This window comes from Choloepus didactylus, chromosome 1, assembly GCF_015220235.1.
Source record: "Choloepus didactylus isolate mChoDid1 chromosome 1, mChoDid1.pri, whole genome shotgun sequence".
Classification (NCBI taxonomy): domain Eukaryota; kingdom Metazoa; phylum Chordata; class Mammalia; order Pilosa; family Megalonychidae; genus Choloepus; species Choloepus didactylus.
The window spans coordinates 164,912,505-164,933,957 of NC_051307.1; the positions used below are offsets into that span (position 1 = coordinate 164,912,505).

The 21,453-nt window shown below is 39.3% G+C and overlaps 1 protein-coding gene and 1 pseudogene across 1 annotated transcript in view; both read left to right on the forward strand.

Moving 5' to 3' along the window:
- CPNE4 (copine 4) overlaps window positions 1-21,453 on the forward strand; it is a 553,047-nt gene that overhangs the window by 252,693 nt on the left and 278,901 nt on the right. The window lies entirely within an intron of this gene.
- On the forward strand, window positions 1,933-2,549 carry LOC119540965 (annotated as a pseudogene).

Consider the following 21,453-nt stretch of genomic DNA (forward strand, 5'->3'; position numbering starts at 1 on the left):
AGGTGGGTCTTAATCCTTTCACGGGAGTCCTGTATGAGAGTATAAAGGACAAAAGCTGAGAGGGCTTTGGAAGAAAAGCCCCAGAGAAGCTAAGAAAGGATCCACAGGACACAGAGAGGAAGCCACTGGAACCAGAAGCTGAAGGCAATGAAACCCGGAGCAAAGGACCAGCAGGCACCAGCCATGTGCCTTCCCATGTGACAAAGTTGTCCCAGATGCAGGCATCCTTTCTTCAGAGTGCAGGTATCATCCTGTTGATGCCTTAATTTGGACATTGTCATGGTCTAAGAACTAAATTGTGAGCTAATAAATGCCCATTTTAAAAGCCAACCCATTTCTGCTATATTTTGCATTCTGGCAACTTTAGCAAACAAAAACAAGTACATACTATGTAATTCCCCTTTATGAACCTAAAAATAGACAAAACTAAGTTAGAGTGGTAGAAGTCAGAAGTGAGAACCTTTCTTGGATGATGGAAATGTTCTATATCTTGATTATGGTATTGGTTACATGAGTTGACATTCATTGAAGTGTACTCATAAAATCTGTGCATTTTATCATATGCAAATTATACCTCAATAAAAGAGAGTGGTGGGGGGAAATAAAGTTTAAGTATCAAGCAATCAGAAAATTGCACTATGTGAATTTAGATTCTGAGCACTACTTAGAAATGGCTTGTCGTAGACTTCTAAGAATACCACTACCATATATGTGACTGACTTAGTTATGATATTTTTAGTTGTTGTTTCTCTTTCTTTCTCTCTCATTGAAATGGGAGCTTATTGAAAAAGGGGTCTCTAATTCATTTAATGGAGAGCATAATGCTTGTCACACCATAGTTTCTTGGAATCTGTCATGTCCCTTGCCTAAGAAAACCATATGAGTTACCAGTGAAAACAATCCAGGCCCTACAAGGTTTGTTCTAGAACTATTATATACTTATGCTTTGCCCAGGCTAGGTCTGCTTCATGTTTGATCTTCCTGTTTTATGTTATTAGCTTCCCATTTGCCTCTACCACAAACCCAACTTGAACAGCCACCACTTTCCTATGTTTCAGTCTCAATTCAATACCCTTCCTTATGAAAAAAGGAAATAAGCTAAAGACTAACATTAAGTACTCTACAACAGCAGTCATTGTGGGAAAAATTATGGATATTAAATAATGGATTTGATTCCCTCTTTATTTTGCATACTTTTTGAATTATTGTTCTTGTGTATAAAACATGAAATGTTTTAAGTCTTCCTATGCTACCAACTGTATCCTATTTGTTCATTGCTGTTCTTTTTCCACAAATACAAGTAAAAAAAAATGTTAGAAGCTGCTACTGTAGATGAATCTACGAGACTCTGTCGTAGAAGCCATGGATTTACTCTGTCTACTTGGTTTGCCACAGTTTTGTTCTAACCTTGAATATATGCAAATTAAAGTCATATGTGAAGCAGATTTCCATTACTGGAAAAGCTAATGAAACTTGGAAAAAATAGATCATTTGTACCATACGAAGTTTGATTTCATCCTAGAATACGATTTATCTAATTAAGTATCTCCCTGGGCATAGAAGCAATTGGGAACTGGGCTGAAAGGGCTTGATGGCATTTTCTTTCAAGTATCCATTCTGCAGGCCATTTTCATTTCTTCTTTCAAATGCATGTCTCTGAGACTTAAAGTTTCAGATATGTCTTTGAATTCCACAGGTGATTCTTCAGGATAATTCAGATTCTTTCCTCTTAAAATGAGATATTATGCATGCTGTAATTTCAAATTGCATGAAACAGTCTTCAAAGAACAGTGAAGATCAAGAATTGACAACAAAGGTGCCGGGGGCGATGTAGCTGCCTCTTCTCCGAGCCGCCCCTTTGCCTCTCCGGACTTCTCTGGGGCCAGCCGCCGCCCGACCATGGGCCCGGGGCCGCAGGCTCAGGGGACGACCATGCGGTCCGTGTCCAACCAGCAGTTTGCAGGTGGCTGCGCCAAGGTGGTGGCGGAGGTGCTGGAAGACGCGGCCGCGGAGGCAGAGGAGCCATAGTTGCTGCCCCGTGCCGGCATCTGTAAGTGTTTCAACGTGCGCGTGGGGTTCGGCTTCCTGTCCATGACCGCCCTCCCCGGGGTCACGCTGGATTCCCCTGTGGACGTCTTTATGCATCAGAGTAAGCTGCACATGTAGGCTTCCCGAGCCTGCAAGAGGGTGAGGCAGTGGAGTTCACCTTTAAGAAGTCTGCCAAGGGCCTGGAATCTATCCGTGTCACTGGAGCTGGTGGGGTGTCCTGTACTGGGAGTGAGAGACGGCCAAAGGGGAACAACATGCAGAAGTGCAGATCAAAAGGAGACAGGTGATACAACTGTGGAGGTCTAGACCATCATGCCAAGGAATGCAAGCTGCCACCCCAGCCGACGAAATGTCACTTCTGCCAGAGCATCAGCCATGTGGTGGCCTCATGTCCACTGAAGGCCCAGCAGGAACCCAGCTCACAGGGAAAGCCTTCCAACTTTCAGGAGGAAGAAAAAGAGATCCGCAGCCCTGCCCTGCTCCCAGAGGCCCAGAATTGAGCCTACAGTGCGTGGGGGCAATCCTTTTGCAATTAGGAAGTTTCAAGGAGCAGGGATCAATCAGCAGAGTGGAGAAAGTGGGAGAGGGTGGATAGGGGGCAGCTGACACTGCCGTGTATCTCAGGCAGTGTATCCCAGGGTCCATAGCATCACTCCCTCTTCCATCTTGGTGGAGGAGGGGAGTGAGGCAAAGGAATTCCAACCATGCTCTGTCCAAATATAAGTGAGGGCTTTCAGGAGAGATACCCTTAAAGTCTGTATGAAATACTCTAGAATCTCTAGTTTTATGACAGTGGCCTGGATAGGGAAGTTTTCCTTTGAAAGAGGATTTATAAAAATTTCTCATGCCGAGTGAACAGATGAGAGCAGTTTGATGGACCCAACCAAGGAGCCAATGCATTCTGTGGGAGGGACTCTCAGGAGTGAAACAGGGTTTTTCCATGTCTTGTGTCATAACCCTCTCTTGGGACAGGGTGCTGGGAGCTGTCCTAAGCAGTGGATTGTGATGCCAGGCAAAAGGGGTGGTTGGTGGGACAGCTGCAGACCGACTGCTCCTAAGCTCACTCTACCCCATTCTGGGCCAATACAGTTTTATTTATTTGCTCCCTTGGATGACTGCACCTTGGGTCCCACTTTTTCCAGGATGCCAACTGCACTAGCTGTGTGCGAATGACATATCTTGTGCATTTTAACTTTTTTTTCCTTAAAATAAATATTCTGGTTTTGTATTTTTGTATATTTTAATCTAAGGCCCTCATTCCTGCACTGTGTTCTCAGGTTCATGAACAATCTCAGAGATAAGTCAGCAGCAGCTCCAGGTCTGCACAGCAGGAATACTTTTTTATTGTTGTTGCTTTATCACCACAAAGAACAACTACTTGAACTACCTCATTTGTGCCAATTAGAGCTGGCTTTTCTGCCATCATGTCCTCTTGAAATCCCTCCCTTTATGGGAGACTAGGTTTTAATTGAGTTGCCCCATGACTTCATCTCCCATTGGAAGATTGGAAATTAGTTTAAATGGGAAGATGGTGCAGAGAGGTTAGGAGAGGCTGGGCCAGGTTAAAGGTCAAGAGAAAAAGCCAAGATTAGGTGAGAGTTACTAATATATGTAATATATGTAATTACATATATTGGTAATCTCTTAATCCTAGGGCACAGGACTTGCTCGAGACACCAGATCCATCCTCTCTGGATTAGGCTGGGCCTGCCATGCACTGTGTGTGTGTGTGTGTGTGTGTGTGTGTGTGTGTGTGTGTGTCCAAGGATGGATGTATGAAGCAAAGACTAAAATTCTTAACCTTTCAAAAAAAAAGAATTAACAAAAAAGAAAAACTCAGACTGTCGAGACGAAGGTCTCATTGGATTCTGGTAACTAAAAGAAAGATATCCAGAGGTCTTGATATGCTAAAGTATACAGAAGTTGTATGTGTTTACATTTTTTTAGGTAGGGGTGGCTGTTAAGAGCTCATCTTATGGTCTTGTTGAATGAAAACAATGTTTATAATCAGGTTTAGGGAAGAATAAGAGACCTAAATTTCATTGTTTTTGCCATCTTCCTTGATTCTGAGTGCCCTGGTGAATTTCTCACAGGCAGAGCCAGAGTCCAAGAATCTATTTTACCTAAAAACTAGATGAGAATTTTCACTGAGAAAATGGTTTTTACTCCCAGCTCTATCTTGCAGCTTTCCTATGATTCAGTTCTTTATGGTGTAAGACAACGGTGAAAAGTAGTCTTATTAAAGCAGTGAAATGGGGAGGCAGCTCAGGGTAGAAGAAATCACTGAACAAAGAGCCAGAAGACATGGAGTTAGTCCTGCATGATCTTAGGCAAATGCATATTTCTCCCTGGGCCTTTAACTGTAAGACAAAAAAATAAGGTTCCTCTAAGTTTCATTCCAGTCTACTTTGACTTTCTGTATTCTGTCTTGAATCTTTCTCAGCTATGAAGTGATTCTTAAAACTTCTCTATTCTAGTCTATCCAACTGCCCTCTTGTGGAACAGTTTGCATCCCTTTAATAATTTGAGTTGCCCTTCACCAAAAGACCTTAAATACTCCAGAGTTCCCTTAGATCAATAAGAACTAAACAAATGTATTTGTTAAGAGTCTAATTTAGGCCAAACACTCTACAAGGCCTTTTTTTAAAAAATTAAGATTTATTCACATACCATGTAGTCATCCAAAGTATATAATCCATTGATCACATTACCATCATATAATTGTTCATTCATCACCCCGATCAATTTTTTTTTAACATTTTCCTTGTACCAGAAACAGTGAAAGCAAGAATTAAAAAAAAAGAGTAAAAACAACCCCAAATTGTCCTCCCTGCCCATCCTTCCTTTAGTTGTTTTTTTGTTTTGTTTTGTTTTTTTGCCCTGTTTTTCTACTCATCCATCCATACACTGGAGAAAGGGGAGTGTGATGCACATGGCTTTCCCAATCACATTCTACAAGGCCTTATATATATATTATTTTACTTCATACTCATCACAACCCTGTGAAGGAGGTATTATTTCCCCCATTTAAGGGGGAGAAAGTGGAGATTTAGAGGAATAAAGCAATTTACCCAGGACATACCTTGTAAAAGACAGAATTGGACTCTAAGGCCCACTATCTCCTCTCCATCCTACCCCAGCTTCCCAAAATATTTGTTAATTTCACTTATTTATTCATTCAAATTCAGATTTGCATTGAGTACCTACTATGTACTAAGTGCTGGTCTCTCTATACTGGGGATTTAGGATATTTAAAACTCCTAGTGTCTACGGTCATATTAATTCAGGCATTTTTTTCCTTCAGGAGTGAAAATAGTCCAACATAGATTCCACCAGTGCTCCTGTAGTGTTCTTGGTCTCTATCACACCCTTTTCATGGCCCTATTTGTTTTTTCTTTTGATCATTTCTGGCTCTAAACAATGCCCATACAAGACATTGGGCATGGGATTTGGGCTTTCAGTCATACTTTGGTTATCAACTGCCATATTAAAAGCAGATGGTTAGGGCAGGGCAAGATAGCAGAAAGGTGAGGTGTGGAATTTAGTTACTCCTCTAGGGCAGCTGGTAAATAGCCAGGAACTGTATGGAATAGCCATTTTTGGGACTTATGTGACTGGTCACACATTTTACACAGTTTGGAATAGCTGAGATCCCAGTGAAGACCTGTAAATTTCCCCAGCCAGGGGGCTCATGCCCCTCCCCCCAAAGCATGGCAAGCTGTCTTGTAGCTGGTTCCCCAAGGGGAAAGAAAACAATCTGTGCTGGGACCAAGAAGGGAGGCTCAACTTAGCCCCCATTACAGAATTAATTAACAAATTCAGATGCTGAATAAAAGCTCCAAGCACAGATAAACCAAGATAGGCACATAAGGAACTGGGAGGAATCAGTCCAGGAGAGAGAAAGCAGGGCTACAACAACAATAACAAAAAACCCAAGACTTTGGAGTTGGAAGTGTTGAGAATACTGGAAAAGGGCTGGGCTTCAAGAAAAAGGGGCATATAGAAACAGGTACCAACTCAGGCTCTCATATACAAACCTGGGGAGCTGGGGTCCAGCTTTGAAAAGCGGTTTTTTCTTTCTTCTTTTCTTGCTTTCTGACTCTGTATCTTTTTAATTTTCAATAGCCCATCAGAGCTCCTGCTTCAGCACTGCCCCAAGCAAGGGAAGAATTAAAGTTGTCTGACAGTAACTATTCAGGTGAAGAGATAATAGCCTAAAGGGTGTATCTTTAAATAGTATATACTGGGACTGACAAAACTTGGGGGCTGGGTAAAGGCCTTGAAAAGGGATGCCTGTTTTGTTGTTTTTTTTTTTTTTTTTTTTGAGATAACTATTCTAAGTAGCTCATAACAGAAAGCCTCAGATATTTGCAATTGGCCACTGGATCCAGGCAATGGGTGAACTAAGATAGGTCTGAGAGACAAAGCAATGAGTCTAGTGGGGGAGACAATTCTCTAAAGGGTATAACTTCCCCCAAGAAAAGTGGGGCATGGCCCAGCTCAAGTTCTTCTTCAAAGAACTCAGACCTCAGGGGCTAGAAAACAGAAACTCAGCTTGAGTCAGCCACAACACTGGCAGGGACAGGGTCTGCTGAGAATTAAAAGCACCTCTTTATACTGGTGGGAAGCTTCAGGCTGACAAGTGCCAACTGCTGGACAGAATAACAAAAGCAAAGATCCTAGAGACTTAACAGGAGGGTTTGACAATCTGTGGGATCTCATTCTCAGGGAAACTTCATACCCTCTTCCAAAAACCTGGGCCTGTCTAGGCTGGGAAAATCCGATTGGGGTTGATCATATCTAGGGAGACCCTCTCACAAAAAGGTTGCATAGAGGCAGGGCAAGAAACAAAAAATAAGAGGTTAAAAATTCTGAACAATTAAGTAGAAGCTATGTTAGAGGTCTAGAATAAGTTGAACTGAATGTCAAAGAACAGATAGAGAACAAAACCAACCAACAAAAAAACCCTAGGAAAAAGAGTGAAAATGAGCTCCAGAATAAACTAATCAAGAAAATCAGATGCCTAGAAAGCTAAAAATTAGGAGCCATACTAGGAAACACAAAAATATGGACCAGCCAAAAGAACAAACTAACACTTCAACTGAGATACAGGAATTGAAACAACTAATTAAAGATGTTCAAACAAACATGCTAAATCAACTGAAAAATCAAATCAATAAGCTGAGGGAAGATATGGCAAAAGAGATGAAGGATATAAAGAAGGATATAAAGAAGCATTGGGTGAACATAAGGAAGAACTAAAAAGCTTGCAAAAACAAATGGCAGAACTTATGGGAATGAAAGGCACAATAGAAGAGATGAAAAATACAATGGAGACATACAACAGATTTGAATAGGCTTAAGAAAAGATCAGTGAACTGGAAGACAGAACATTTGAAATCATATACACAAAACAGCAGACAGAAAAACACTGGAAAAATATGACCGGGGTCTTAGAGAACTGAATGAAAACATGAAGCACGAAAATATATGTTATGGGTGTCCTAGAAGGAGAAGAGAAGGGGAAAGGGGCAGAAAGAATAATAGAAGAAATAATCTCTGAAAATTTTCCAACTCTTATGAAAGACATAAAATTACAGATTCAAGAAGTGCAGTGTTCCCCAAATAGAATAGATCACAATAGACCTACTCCAAGACACTTACCAGATTGTCCAATGTCAAAGACAGAGAATTCTGAAAGCAACAAGGGAAAAGTGATCCAGCACATAAAAGGGAGGTGCAATAAGACTATGTACAGATTTCTCCACAGAAACCATGGAGACAAGAAGGCAGTGGTATGATATATTTAAGATACTGAAAGAGAAAAACTTCCAACCAAGAATTCAAAATGAGGGATGTCCTTCAAAAATAAGGGAGAGAGGAGATGGAAGAATATGGCGGCATAGAGAGGAGTGGGAGCTAGTTTCTTCCCCTGGAACAACTAATAAACAACCAGGAAAAACTAGTAAGTAATCTGGAATAACTGTGGGGGGACAAACGTGACTGTCCACTCATCATACACCAACCTAAATTGGGAGGAATGCCCAAGATTGCAGCATAAAATCTGTAAGTAAAAACTGCGGATCCAAGCCAGGAGCCCCTACCCTCCATGGCCCGAACTGCAAAGCCTTGCTGTGCTAGAGAGTAGCACTCTCCAAGCAAGCGAATATAGCTCAGCTAAGCTCCAACTGGGGTTTTAATTAACAAATGTGGACTGCTCAATAAAAGATATGAATCCCCAACAAGTAGACAGAGGCTTTTTGTGACGACTGACCTTGGAAAGCCAGAGGGAGGCTGCAGACTGGCCCTGAAGGGGGCTTTCTGTCCCTTTTTCAGCTCAGTGGAGAAAGCTTCAGCCACTTTCAGTTCCCAGCACTCTGACCCAGACAACAGTGGAGACAGCACAGGCAGAGAGACTATTCAAATGTAAATGACTTCCCCCTCGGGGGTGTATCTTCCCTAAGAGGAAGTAGATGGTGCCAAGCTCTACTACCCACCTTCCATTCAGAACCAGACTCCAGAGCCTGGGGGAAAATAGCCATGGGCCACACCTCCTGTACACCAGTCTGGAGCCACAGGATGACAGGTGCCACCTGCTGGACAGAAAAGCACAGTGGCTTGAGACCTCACAGGGTGTACCAGTCTTCTAAAGCACACTCTCAGGGAGATGTGATACTATTGCCTCCTTCTGAAACCTGAGTCTGTTCTGTTCTGGGAGAACCTGAATGGAGTAACGAAGGGAACCAGATGCCTAGACAACAGAAAACTACAACCTACACTAAGAAAAACAAAGATATGACCCAGTCAAAGGAACAAACTTACCCTTCAGCTGAGATACACTGGGTGTACATAAAGTAGAAATCGAAAGTTCGAAAAAACAATGGCAGAATATATGGAAATGAAAGGCACAACATGAGAGATGAAAGAAACAATGGAGACATAAAACAGCAGATCTCAAGAGGCAGAAGAAAACACTCAGGAACTGGAGAACAAGACACCTGAAAGCCTACACACAAAAGAACAGATAGCAAAAAGAATGGAAAAATATGAGCAATGCTCCAGGAACTTAAGGACAAAATGAAATGTAGGAATGTATGTGTGATTGGTGTCCCTGAAGGAGAAGAGAAGGGACAAGGGGCAGAAGCAATAATAGAGGAAATAAACAATGAAAATTTCCCATCTCTTATGAAAGACATAAAATTATGGATCCAAGAAGCACAACATACCCCAAACAGAGTAGATCTGAATGGGACTACAGCAAGATGTTTAATAAGCAGATTATCAAATGTCAAAGATAAAGAGAGAATCCTGAAGGCAGGAAGAGAAAAGCGATCCATCACATACAAAAGAAGCTTGATAAGACTATGTACAGATTTCACAATAGAAACCGTGGAGGCAAGAAGGAATTGATTTGATATATTTAAGATACTGAAAGAGAAAAACCACTAACCAAGAATCCTATATCTGACAAAACTGTCCTTCAAATATGAGGGAGAGCTTAAAATATTCTCTGACAAAGAGAAAATGACAGAGTTTGTGACCAAGATACCTGCTCTACAGGAAACATTAAAGGAAGCACTACAGACAGAAAGGAAAAGACAGAAGTGAAAGGTTTGGAAAACAATTTTGGTACAGCAATGTAACTACAATGAACAAAGATGACTGTGAGCATGGTTGAAAGAGGAAGGTTAGGATCATGTGGGACACCAGAAAGAAAGACGAAAGATAAAGACTGGGACTGTATAACTCAGTGAAACATAGGGTGCTCAATGATTGTAAGAAAAGGTACAGATATGTTTTTACATGATGTAGAACAAATGAATGTCAACTTTGCAAGGTGTTAAAAATAGGGTGGAATTGGGGGGAAATACAGTCAATGCAAACTAAAGACTATAATTAACAGAAACATTGTATTATGCTTCCTTTAACATAACAAAGGCAATATACCAAACCTAAATGCATATGGGGGGGTGGACATAGGGGAAGGATATGGGACTCCTGGCACTGGTGAGCTTGTCTGACTCTTTATTCTACTTTATTTTAATGCTATCTTTCCTTTTGTTGCTTTCTAGCTGTCATTTTCTTCTCTCTCTCTTTCTTTTTCTCTTTTTATTTTGTCTCTCTACCTTCTTTGACTCTTCCTTCTTCTTTGTGGAAGAAATGGAGATGTCCTTATATAGATAGTGGTGATGGTGTTGAATACATAAACAAGTGACTATACAGGGAACCAACAATTGTTTTCTTACAGAATGTATGGTACATGAACAAAACTGTCTTTAAAAAAAATGGTTGATGAAGAAACCTTGAGGGCACAATATTGAGTGAAATAAGCCAGACACATAAGGAAAAATATTGCAGGGTCTCACTGATATGAACTAATTATAATATGTAAACTCATAGACATGAAATATAAGTTACCAGGATATAGAACGAAGCTAAAGAATGGGGAGCGGTTGTGTATTATAAGGAGGATGTTCAACTAGGGTGAACTTAAACATTTGGAAATGGACAGAGATGATGGTAGTACATTGTGAGAAAAACTAACAGTGCTGAAAGGTGTGTGAAGGTGGTAGAAAGGGTAAGCTCAGAGTCATGTATGTCACCAGAAGGCAAGTTGGAGGTTAAAAGATGGGAATGTATAAAACAGTGAATCTTATACATGATTAACTGTACAAATATTAGAAATCTCTCTGATGAACTAGAATAAATGTATGACACTATACCTAGAAGTTAATAATAGAGGAGCATATAGGAAAAACATATATATACCTATTGCAAAGTATATACTACAGTTAGTAGTATTTTAACATTCTTTCATCAGCAGTAACAAATGTACTGTACCAAAACTATGAATCAATAATGGAGGGGGTTGGTTAGGAGCATGGGGGGATTTGAGTTTCCTTTTTTGTCTTTATTTCTTTTCTGGAGTAATGAAAATGTTCTAAAAATTGAAAAAAAAATTGTGATGAATGCACAGCTGTTTGATGGTACCATGGGCAATTGATTGTACACTTTGTATCTTTGGATAATTTTATGATATGTGCACAATCTCAATAAAAAAAATGAGGGAGAAATGAAAATATTTTCAGACAAACAAACTCAGAGAGTTTGTGAATAAGAGATCTATTCTATAAGAAACACTAAAAGGAGTGCTGCAGGCTGATAGGAAATGACAGGAGAGATGGGTTTGGAGAAGAATGTAGAAATGAAAACTATCAGGAGTTAAAGGAGAGAGAGAAAAAAAATAAGATATGACATAAAAAATCCAAAAGAGAAAATGGTAGAAGAATGTACTGCCCTTACACTAATAACATTAAATGTTAATGGTTAAACTCCCCAATAAAAAGACATAGACTGCCAGAATGGATTAAAAAACAGGACCCATCTATATGCTATCTATAAGAAACTCATTTTAGACACAAGGACAAAAATAGGCTGAAAGTGAAAGGTTTGAAAAAGATATTTCATGCATACAACAACCAGAAAAAAGTGAGAGTAGCTGTGAATGAGACAAATTAGACTTCAAATGTGAAACAACTAAAAGGACATTATATATTAATAAAAGGGTGAATTCATCAAGAAATCATAGCAATCATAAATATTTATGCACTGAGCCAGAGTGCCCCAAAATATATGAGGCAAACACTGACAACACTTAAGAGAAAGTAGATAAACTGTACAATAATAGTTGGAGACTTCAATACACCACTCTCATCAATGGATAGAACATCTAAACGAAGGATCAATAAAGATACAAAGATGTTGAATTGTATGATAAATGAACTAAACTTGACAGATATTAGTAGAACACTACACTCCACAACAGCAGGATACACATTTTTCTCAAGTGCTCATGGATCATTCTCTAGGATAGACCACATGTTGGTTCACAAAGCAGGTCTCCACAAATTTTTAAAATATTGATATTATACAAAACACTTTCTTGGGTCATAATGGAATGAAGTTGGAAATCAGTAACAGGCAGAAGGTCATAAAATTCACAAATATATGGAGGCTAAACAACACACTCTTAGACAACCAGTGGGTAAAGGAAGAAATTACAAGAGAAATTAGTAGATACCTCGAGGCAAATGACAATGAAAATACAGCATATCAAAACGTATGGGATGCAGCAAAGGCAGTGCTGAGAGGGAAATTCATTGCCCTAAACGCCTATATTAAGAGAATAAAGAGCAAAAATTCAGGAATTAACAGTTCACCTGGCAGAACTAAACAAAGAACAGCAAACTAACCCCAAAGCAAACAGAAGGAAAGAAATAACAAAGATTAGAGCAGAAATAAATAAAATTGAAAACAACAAAGAGAGAATCAACAAAGTCAGAAATTGTTCCTTTGAGAAAATCAATAAAATCGATGGACCCTTAGCTAAGCTAACAAAAGGGGCAGGGGGAGGGAAAGGGAGAGAGAGCATGGATTCAAATACATACAATGAGAAATGGGAAAGGGGGCATAACTACTGACCCCATAGAAATAAAGGAAATGAGGAAAAGATACTATGAGGAAATATATGCTAATAAACTAGACAACTTAAAGCAAATGGACAGATTCCTAGAAAAGCATAAACAACCAACATTGACTCGAGAAGAAATAGATGACTTCAACAAACCAATCACAAGTAAAGAGACTGAGTCAGTCATCAAAAAGCTCACAGTGACTCAAGGAGAAACAGATGACTTCAACAAACCAATCACAAATAAAGAGATTGAATCAGTCATCAAAAAGCTCCCACAAAAGGAAAGCCCCAGGCTAGATGGCTTCACATATGAATTATACAAAGCATTCAAGAAAGAATTAATACCATTCCTTCTCAAACTATTCAAAAAATATAAAAGGTGGGAAAGCTATCTAACTCATTCTATGAAGCCAATATCACCCTAATACCAAAGTCAGACAAAGATACTACAAAAAAAAAAAGAAATTTATATACCAATCTTTCTAATGAATACAGATGCAAAAATCCTCAACAAAATGTCAAACCAAAATCCAGAAGCACATTAAAAGAATTATACACCATGATCAGGTGGGATTTATTCCAGGTATGCAAGGCTGGTTCAACACAAGAAAATCAGTAAATGTAATATACCACATCAATAAATCAAAGCAAAAGAAGGATCATCTCAATTTATGCAGAAATGGCATTTGACAAAATTCAACATCCTTTCTTGATGAAATTACTTCAAAGGATAGGAATAGAAGGGAACTTTCTCAATATGATAAAGGCAATATATGAAAAACCCACAGCTAACATCATACTCAATGTGGAAACACAGAAAGCTTTCCCTCTAAGGTCAGGAACAAGACAAGGATGCCCACTGTCACCATTGTTATTCAACATTGTGCTGGAACTTCTAGCTAGAGCAATTAGGCAAGAAAAAGAAATAAATGGCATCCAAATTGGAGAGGAAGAAGTAAAACTTTCAGTGTTTGTGGATGACATGAGCCTGTATGTAGAAAATCCAGAAAAATCTACAGAAAAGCTACTAGAGCTAATCAATGAGTGCAGCAAAGTGGCAGGCTACCAGATCAACATGCAAACATCAGTAGTGTTCCTATACATAAGGAATGACCAACAGGAACAGGAAACCAAGAAAATAATTCCATTTACAATAGCAACCAAAAGAATAAAGTATTTAGGAATAAACTTAACCAAGGACACAGAAGACCTATACACAGAAAACAACAAGAAACTGCTAAAGAAAAATCAAACAATACCTAAAAAAATAGAAGAGCATACAGTGTTCATGGATTGCAAGCATAATATGGTTATGATATCAATTCTACCTAAACCAATTTATAGATTAAATGCAATACCAATTAAAATTCCAACAACTTACTTTGCAGAAATAAAAAAAAACAATAACCAAATTTATTTAGAAGGACAGGGTGCCCCATGTAGCCAAAAATATTTTGAAAAGAGGAACAAAGTGGGAGGTCTCACACTACCTGACTTTAAAGCATATTACAAAGCTACAGTGGTCAAAACAGCATGGTACTGGCATTAAGATTGATATACCCACCAATGGAGTCAAATTGAGTGGTCAGAAAAAGACCTTCTCATCTATGGACAATTGATCTTTGATAAGTCAGTCAAGCCAAAGCAACTGGGACAGAGCAGCCTCTTCAATAAACAGTGTTTGGAGAACTAGATATCTATATCCAAAAGTGTGAAAGAGGACTCCTATCTCACACCTTACACAAAAGTTAATTTGAGGAGAACCTAAGATGGCAGCTAGGTGAGACAAGGCAAAAAAAAACACCTCCATGAAAAATACTAGATAAAAGCCAGAAAGTGACCCAGAACACCAGTTCCAGAGATGCAGCAGCTGGACAAGGTCTGCTAAATCCACAGGGACCTTGCATTTGGTGAAACCGGGAGTCTGCATTCTGAAATGAGTAAATAAACCAGCAGAAAGTCCAGCGGCCACGCTGTGGTGTGGGGAAACTGCGGGTTGGCATTTGGAGACGGACTAGTTCTTTCAAAAAAAAAAAAAAAAAAAAACCCAGGAGCAGCTGCAGATACAGCAGTGAGAACCATGCAGTGAAGCACTGCAGGAGCAGGCTGTAGCCAATGCTTTGGTGTCTGGCTTGGAGGATAGCCTTCCCCACACATGCTCCTGATTGTCGTAGGGCCAGAGAGATAGAGGGGAGCCAAAAGGAGAAAGAAACCACGCCCCTTGCAGATATCTCCCCAGTGGGCTAGAGATACTCCTGCCAAGGGACGGAGCCATAGCCTAGAGCCATGCCAAGAGTGTTCCCCACAGTGCCATGCAAATGCCACAATATTGGCCATGGACAGTGCCCTTTAGTGCACACACAGCTAATTGTTCCAGAGCTGGGAAGGCGGAGCTGTGCAAAAAGGGGGAAATTCACACGCCCCATTCAACCATTTTTATAGCAGGCTGGGAATGCCCCTGCATGGCCCAGTGCCCCAGGGCTTCCCTTGAGCACAGCTGGAAGAGCACGGCTGGGAAGGGGACCTGCTCGGAAATCCCAGGGACCCTACACCAATACCAAGGACTTGTGGGTCAGCGGCAGAGACAATCTGTACAAGACTGAAATGAAGGCTTAGACTCTTGTAACAGCCTTAAATCTCTGGGAACACCTAGGAGGTTTGATTATTAAAGCTGCCCTGTCTCCCTAACCACCCAGACACATGCCCCAGATTCAGGGCAGACAACACCAACAACACACCCAAACTTAGTGCACCAATTGAACCTCACAAGAATCAGACCCCCACACACCACAAAGACAAAGTCGGGGAGAACTGACTTGAGGGGAATAGGTGACTCGTGGATGCCATCTGCTGGCTAGTTAGAGAAAGTATACGCCACCAAGCTGTAGATCTGAAAAATTAGATATTGGTATTATATCCAGAAAGAACCCTATCAAGTAAAGCAAATGCCTAGAGGCCAAAAACAACAGAAAATCTTAAAGCATATGATAAAACCAGACAATATGGAGAACCCAAACCCAAACACCCAAATCAAAAGATTAGAAGAGACACAGTACTTGGCACAATTAATCAAAGGCCTAAAATCAAACAATGAGAGCATGGCATAAGACATAAAGGACATGAAGAAGAGCATGGCACAGGATATAAAGCACATAAAGAAGACCCTAGAAGAGCATAAAGAAGAAATTGCAAGAGTAAATAAAAAAACAGAAGATCTTTTGGAAATAAAAGAAACTGTTGGCCAAATTAAAAAGATTCTGGATACTCATAATGCAAGATGAGAGGAAGTTGAACGACTCAGTGTCCTCGATGACCACAGAATGGAAAATGAGAGAGCAAAAGAAAGAATGGGGAAAAAATCGAAAAAATTGAAATGGATCTCAGGGATATGATAGATAAAATAAAACGTCCAAATTTAAGACTCATTGGTGTCCCAGAAGGGGAAGAGAACGGTAAAGGTCTTGAAAGAGTATTCAAAGAAACTGTTGGGGAAAACTTCCCAAACCTTCTACACAATATAAATACACAAAGCATAAATGCCCAGTGAACTCCAAATAGAATAAATCCAAATAAACCCACTCCAAGACATATTCTGATCAGACTGTCAAATACTGAAGAGAAGGAGCAAGTTCTAAAAGCAGCAAGAGAAAAGCAATTCACCACATACAAAGGAAACAACATAAGATTAAGTAGTGACTACTGAGCGGCCACCGTGGAGGCCAGAAGGCAGTGGCATGACATATTTAAAATTCTGAGAGAGAAAAATTTCCAACCAAGAATACTTTATCCAGCAAAACTCTCCTTAAATTTGAGGGAGATCTTAAATTTTTCACAGACAAACAAATGCTGAGAGATTTTGCTGATAAAAGACCTGCCCTACTTCAGATACTAAAGGGAATCCTACTGACAGAGAAACAAAGAAAGGAGAGAGAGATATAGAAAAATTTAACAGACATATATAGAACATTACATCCCAAATCACCAGGACACACATTTTTCTCTAGTGATCATGGATCTTTCTCCAAAATAGACATATGCTGGGACATAAAACAAGCCTCAATAAATTAAAAAAAAAAAAATTGAATATATTCAAAGCACATTCTCTGACCACAACGGAATACAAATAGAAGTCAATAATTTTTGATTTGTAACTCCACTATTTACTTCCTACAGGATATAAAATACATAAACTCTAATGACAAATCAGTGGCTTTTGACTCAATGTATAATAGGTAATTTCTGATAAGAACTACATAAAGGTGGGGGAATGGAGGAGTACAGGAACATAGTTTACGTGTCCTATTGAAGTTAAGTTGGTATCAAAGAAAAACAAGATTGTTATAGATTTAAGAGGTTAAATTTAAGCCCCACAGTAAACACAAAGAAATTATCAGAGAATATGACCATAGAGATGAAAAGTAGAGTATGGGTTATGAGAAGTGGGGGACGGGGCAATGGGGAGTTGAGAAATGAGTGTAGGGTTGCTGTTTGAGGTGAAGGGAAATTTCTAGTAATGGATGGTGGGAAGGAAATAGCATTACAACATTCTAAATGCGATTAATCCCTCTAATGGAATGCTAGGGAGGGGATGGAATGAGATTTAGGCTGTATATATGTTTCCACAATTGAGGAAAAAAAAAAAGAAAAAGAAAAAGATGGTCTAAATAGGCAAAGACAATTAAATGCCAAGGATGATCCTGGATGGGATCTGAGGATGGAGGAGAGGAGGCTCAAAGGGACACAGCTGGGACATAAGGAAAAAAAAAAAAAAAGGAAATATAGAATGTAAGCTTTGTATCAGTGTTGAATTTCTTGAACTTCTTAGCTTGCTTAATGGAAATGCATAAAAGAATGTTCTTGTTCATGGGAAATGTATATGTGAATTATATTGTTTGTTCATGGATGTGTGCAGCTTGCTCTCATATGTTTAGAAGACAGAGCAATAGATGATGGATGATAGGGAGGGAAGGAGGGAGGGAGGGAAAGAAAGAAATGGTGGTGTGACAGGATGGTAAAGTTGGTGGATCGGGGTATTGGGGGAGTGGGGTAGGGGTATGCTGGAGTTCTGTGTATGGGTTTTGTATTGTTTTTGCAACTGTTTCTGTAACTTTGAATTTATTTCAAAATAAAAATAAAAAAAAAGTTAATTTGAAATGGATCAAATACCTAAACATTAGTGCTAAGACCATAAAACTTTTAGGAGACAATGTAGGGAAATATCTTAAAGATCTTGTGATAGTAGGTAAGGTTTCCTAGACCTTAAACCCAAAGCATGAGCAGTCAAAGAAGAAATAGATAAATGGGATCTTCTCAACATTAAACATTTTTATACATCAAAGGGCTTTGTCAGAAAAGTAAAAAGGCAGCCTATGTATGGGAGACAATATTTGGAAACCATATGTCAGTAAGGGTTTAATATCCAGAATATATAAAGAGATCATACAACTCAACAACAGAAAGACAAACAACCCAATTAAAAAATGTGCAAAAGACATGGATAGTCAGTTTTCTGAAGAGGAAATACAAATGGCTCAAAAATTTATGTAAAGATGCTTAACTTCACTGGCTATTAGGGAAATGCAAATGAAAACCACAATTAGATATCATCTCACACCTACTAGAATGGCCATTACCAAAAAAAAAAAAAAACAGAAAATTACAAATGCTGGGGAGGATGTGGAGAAAGAGGCACAGTTATTCACTGTTGGTTATAATGTAGAATGGTGCAGCCACTCTGGAAGGCAGTGTGGCAGTTCCTCAGGAAGCTAAGTATAGAATTGCCATATGATTCAGAAATTCCATTACTAGGCATATACTCAGAAGAACTGAAAGCTAAGTCCCTAACAGACATTTGTAAACCAATGTTTGTGGTGACATTATTCACACATGCCAAGAGATGGAGACAGCCCAAATGTCCATCAATGGACGAGTGGATAAACAAAGTGTGGTATATATGCATTATGGATATAATGCAGCTGTAAGATGAAACAAAATCATGGGGCATACAACATGGATGAACCTTGAGGACATTATGTTGAGTAGAGTTAGCCAGAATCAAAAGGACAAATACTGTATGGTCTCACTAGTATGAGCTAACATTAATGAGCAAACTTTTAGAGTTAAAGTTGAGAACACAGGTTATCAGGAGATAGAAAGAGGGGAGAGATCAGGCATTTTATGCTGAAAGAGTATAGAATGTTCAACAGGATTGATTGTATAGATCCAGAAATGGATAGCATAATACTTTGTGATGGTAGTACAATATTGTAAGTAAACTGAACAAAGATGTCTGTGAGTAAAGCTGAAAGAGGAGGGCTAGGGGCATGTATGACACCAGAAGGTAAGATAATCAATAAAGACTGGAACTGTATAACTTAGCGAAACATAGAGTGGTCAATTATGGTGACTAAATGTACAAATATAAAAACGTTTTTACATGTGGGAGAACAAATGAATGTCAACCTTGCAAGGTGTTGGAAAAGGGATGGTATTGGGGAAAAAATATAATCAATGTAAACTGGAGTCTATGGTTAACATTAACAATGTGATATACTTCCATTAAACGTAGCAAAGGTAATATACCAAAGCTAAATGTCTATGAGAGGCCAATACAACGGAGATGTATGGGATTCTTGGTAGTGGTGTTGTTGTCTGACCTTATTATTGTATTGTATTGTATTGTATTCTTTTTTAAAATTTTTTTAGATTAATGAATATATGCAGGTGCTGATTGTGGTGATGAATGCACAACTATATGATTCTACTCTGAACAATTCATTGTACACTGTGAATGACTGTATGGGATGTGAATATATCTCTAAAATTGCACAGAAAATTATAAACAGAGGGATACAAGTGCTGGAGAAACATGGAGAGAGAGATGTCCCTATTTACTGTTGGTGGGGAAGTAGAATGGTGTAGCCTATTTGGAGAACAGTGTGGTGGTTCCCCAAGAAGCTAAGCATGTGGGTGCCATAAGGTCCTGCAACCTCATTATGGTATATATACTTGGAAGATCTGAGAGCCGGGATGCAGATGGACATTTGCACACTGCTGTTTATGGCAGCAGTATTCACGATTTGCAATGGTTGGAGGTGGCCTAAGGGTACACTGACTGATGAACAGAATGGTATACTGTGGTGTATGCACACAATAGAATATTGAGCAACTGCAAGAAGGAATGAAGTTGTGAGACATGCAACTAGGTGAATAGATCCTGAGGACAGCATTTTGAGTGAAGTTCACCAGAAACAAAAAGACAAACATTATAATGCCTCACTAATATGAACTAACTATAATGTGTAAACTCTGAGAATTGAATCTTAGAGCACAGCTTATGAGGGGAATGCTTATTGTACTGGTCTCTAGATGGTAAGCTCTTAGAGCAGTCACATCTGTTCCTGAGTTGTAATGGTTATCTCCGAAATCTGACATGGTGAGCTCTTTTTGTATAACCTGTGTGGTCTCTGGAACTTCAGGTATGTTTGTAACAGTAAACTCAAAGCTAGAGCTTGGCAGCTGTGAATGACAGTATTACCTCATATAGCAACTGTTTAAAAAGCTGAAGAAGAGTTCAGACTTCAATTGGAGACTTCAGTGAATGATTAAAGTTTAAGACTAAGGCAAATCAGGCCAAAGGGTAAAGGATATTATTGACTGTGTTTTAAAACTTCAACTTCTGTGTGAGACCAAGGGAAGAGATATTTATTTGGTGCAGGATCTATATTTTCTGCAGCACACTAAATAATTTTACTTGTACTGTCTGTTTAATCAAATACCATAATTACACGGCACTTTGAATAGGAAGTGAGATCTGGTAGGTTTGTACAGGTTAGTGCAAAATCCTGATATATCCCTAGGTAATTTGGGCAGAGAATAAAAATATATTTGCAGGATCCCCCCTGAGGAACTGGAGGAAAATGTGGAAATGTTGGACTTCCTCATCTGGGTTATTACTGATATTCTCACAGACACTGAGGACTAACAATTTAGTAGGCCAAGCCCTCAATCTTGGGACTTGCCCTTAAGAAGCTTGTTACTGCAAAGGAGAGGCTAAGCCTACTTAAAACTGTGCCTGAGTCTCCCCCAGAGAACCTCTTTGTTGCTCAGATGTGCCCCTCTCTCTCTCTCTCTCTAAGCCCACTCGGCAGGTGAACTCACTGTCCTCCCCCTACATGGGACATGACTCCCAGGGGTGTAAATCTCCCTGGCAACCTGGGACATAACTCCTGGGGATGAGCCTGGACACAGCATTGTGGGATTGAGAAAATCTTCTTGACCAAAAGGGAGAAGCAAAATGAAACAAAATAAAGTTTCAGTGACTGAGAGATTTCAAATGGAGTCGGGAGGTCACTCTGAAGGGCATTCTTATGCACTATATAGATATCCCTTTTTAGTTTTTAGTGTATTGGAATAGCTAGAAGGAAATACCTCAAACTGTCAAACTGCAATCATCTGATTCTTGAAGATGAGTTTATAACTGTGTAGCTTACATGGTGTGACTGTGTGATTGTGAAAACTTTGTGGTTCACACTCCTTTTATCCAGTGTATGGACAGATGAGTAGAAAAATGGAGACAAAAAGTAAATGAAAAATAGAGTAAGATGGGGGGATGGAATGCTTTGGGTGTTCTTTTTTACTTTTATTTTTATTCCTATTTTTATTCTTTTTGGAGTAAGGAAAATGTTCAAAAATTGATTGGGGTGATGAATGTACAACTATATGATGGTACTGTGAACAGTTGATTGTACACCATGGATGATTGTATGGTTTGTGAATATATCTCAAAAAAAACTGAATTTAGAAAAACAAAACAGATAGCCTGTACCATTGGAAAATGAGCAATATTGAGTAAGATGACCAACAGCTCAGTGTGTAGTTTAGCCTCTATGAAGTCCAATATCTTTGTTTTCTAACTGCTAAAACAAATA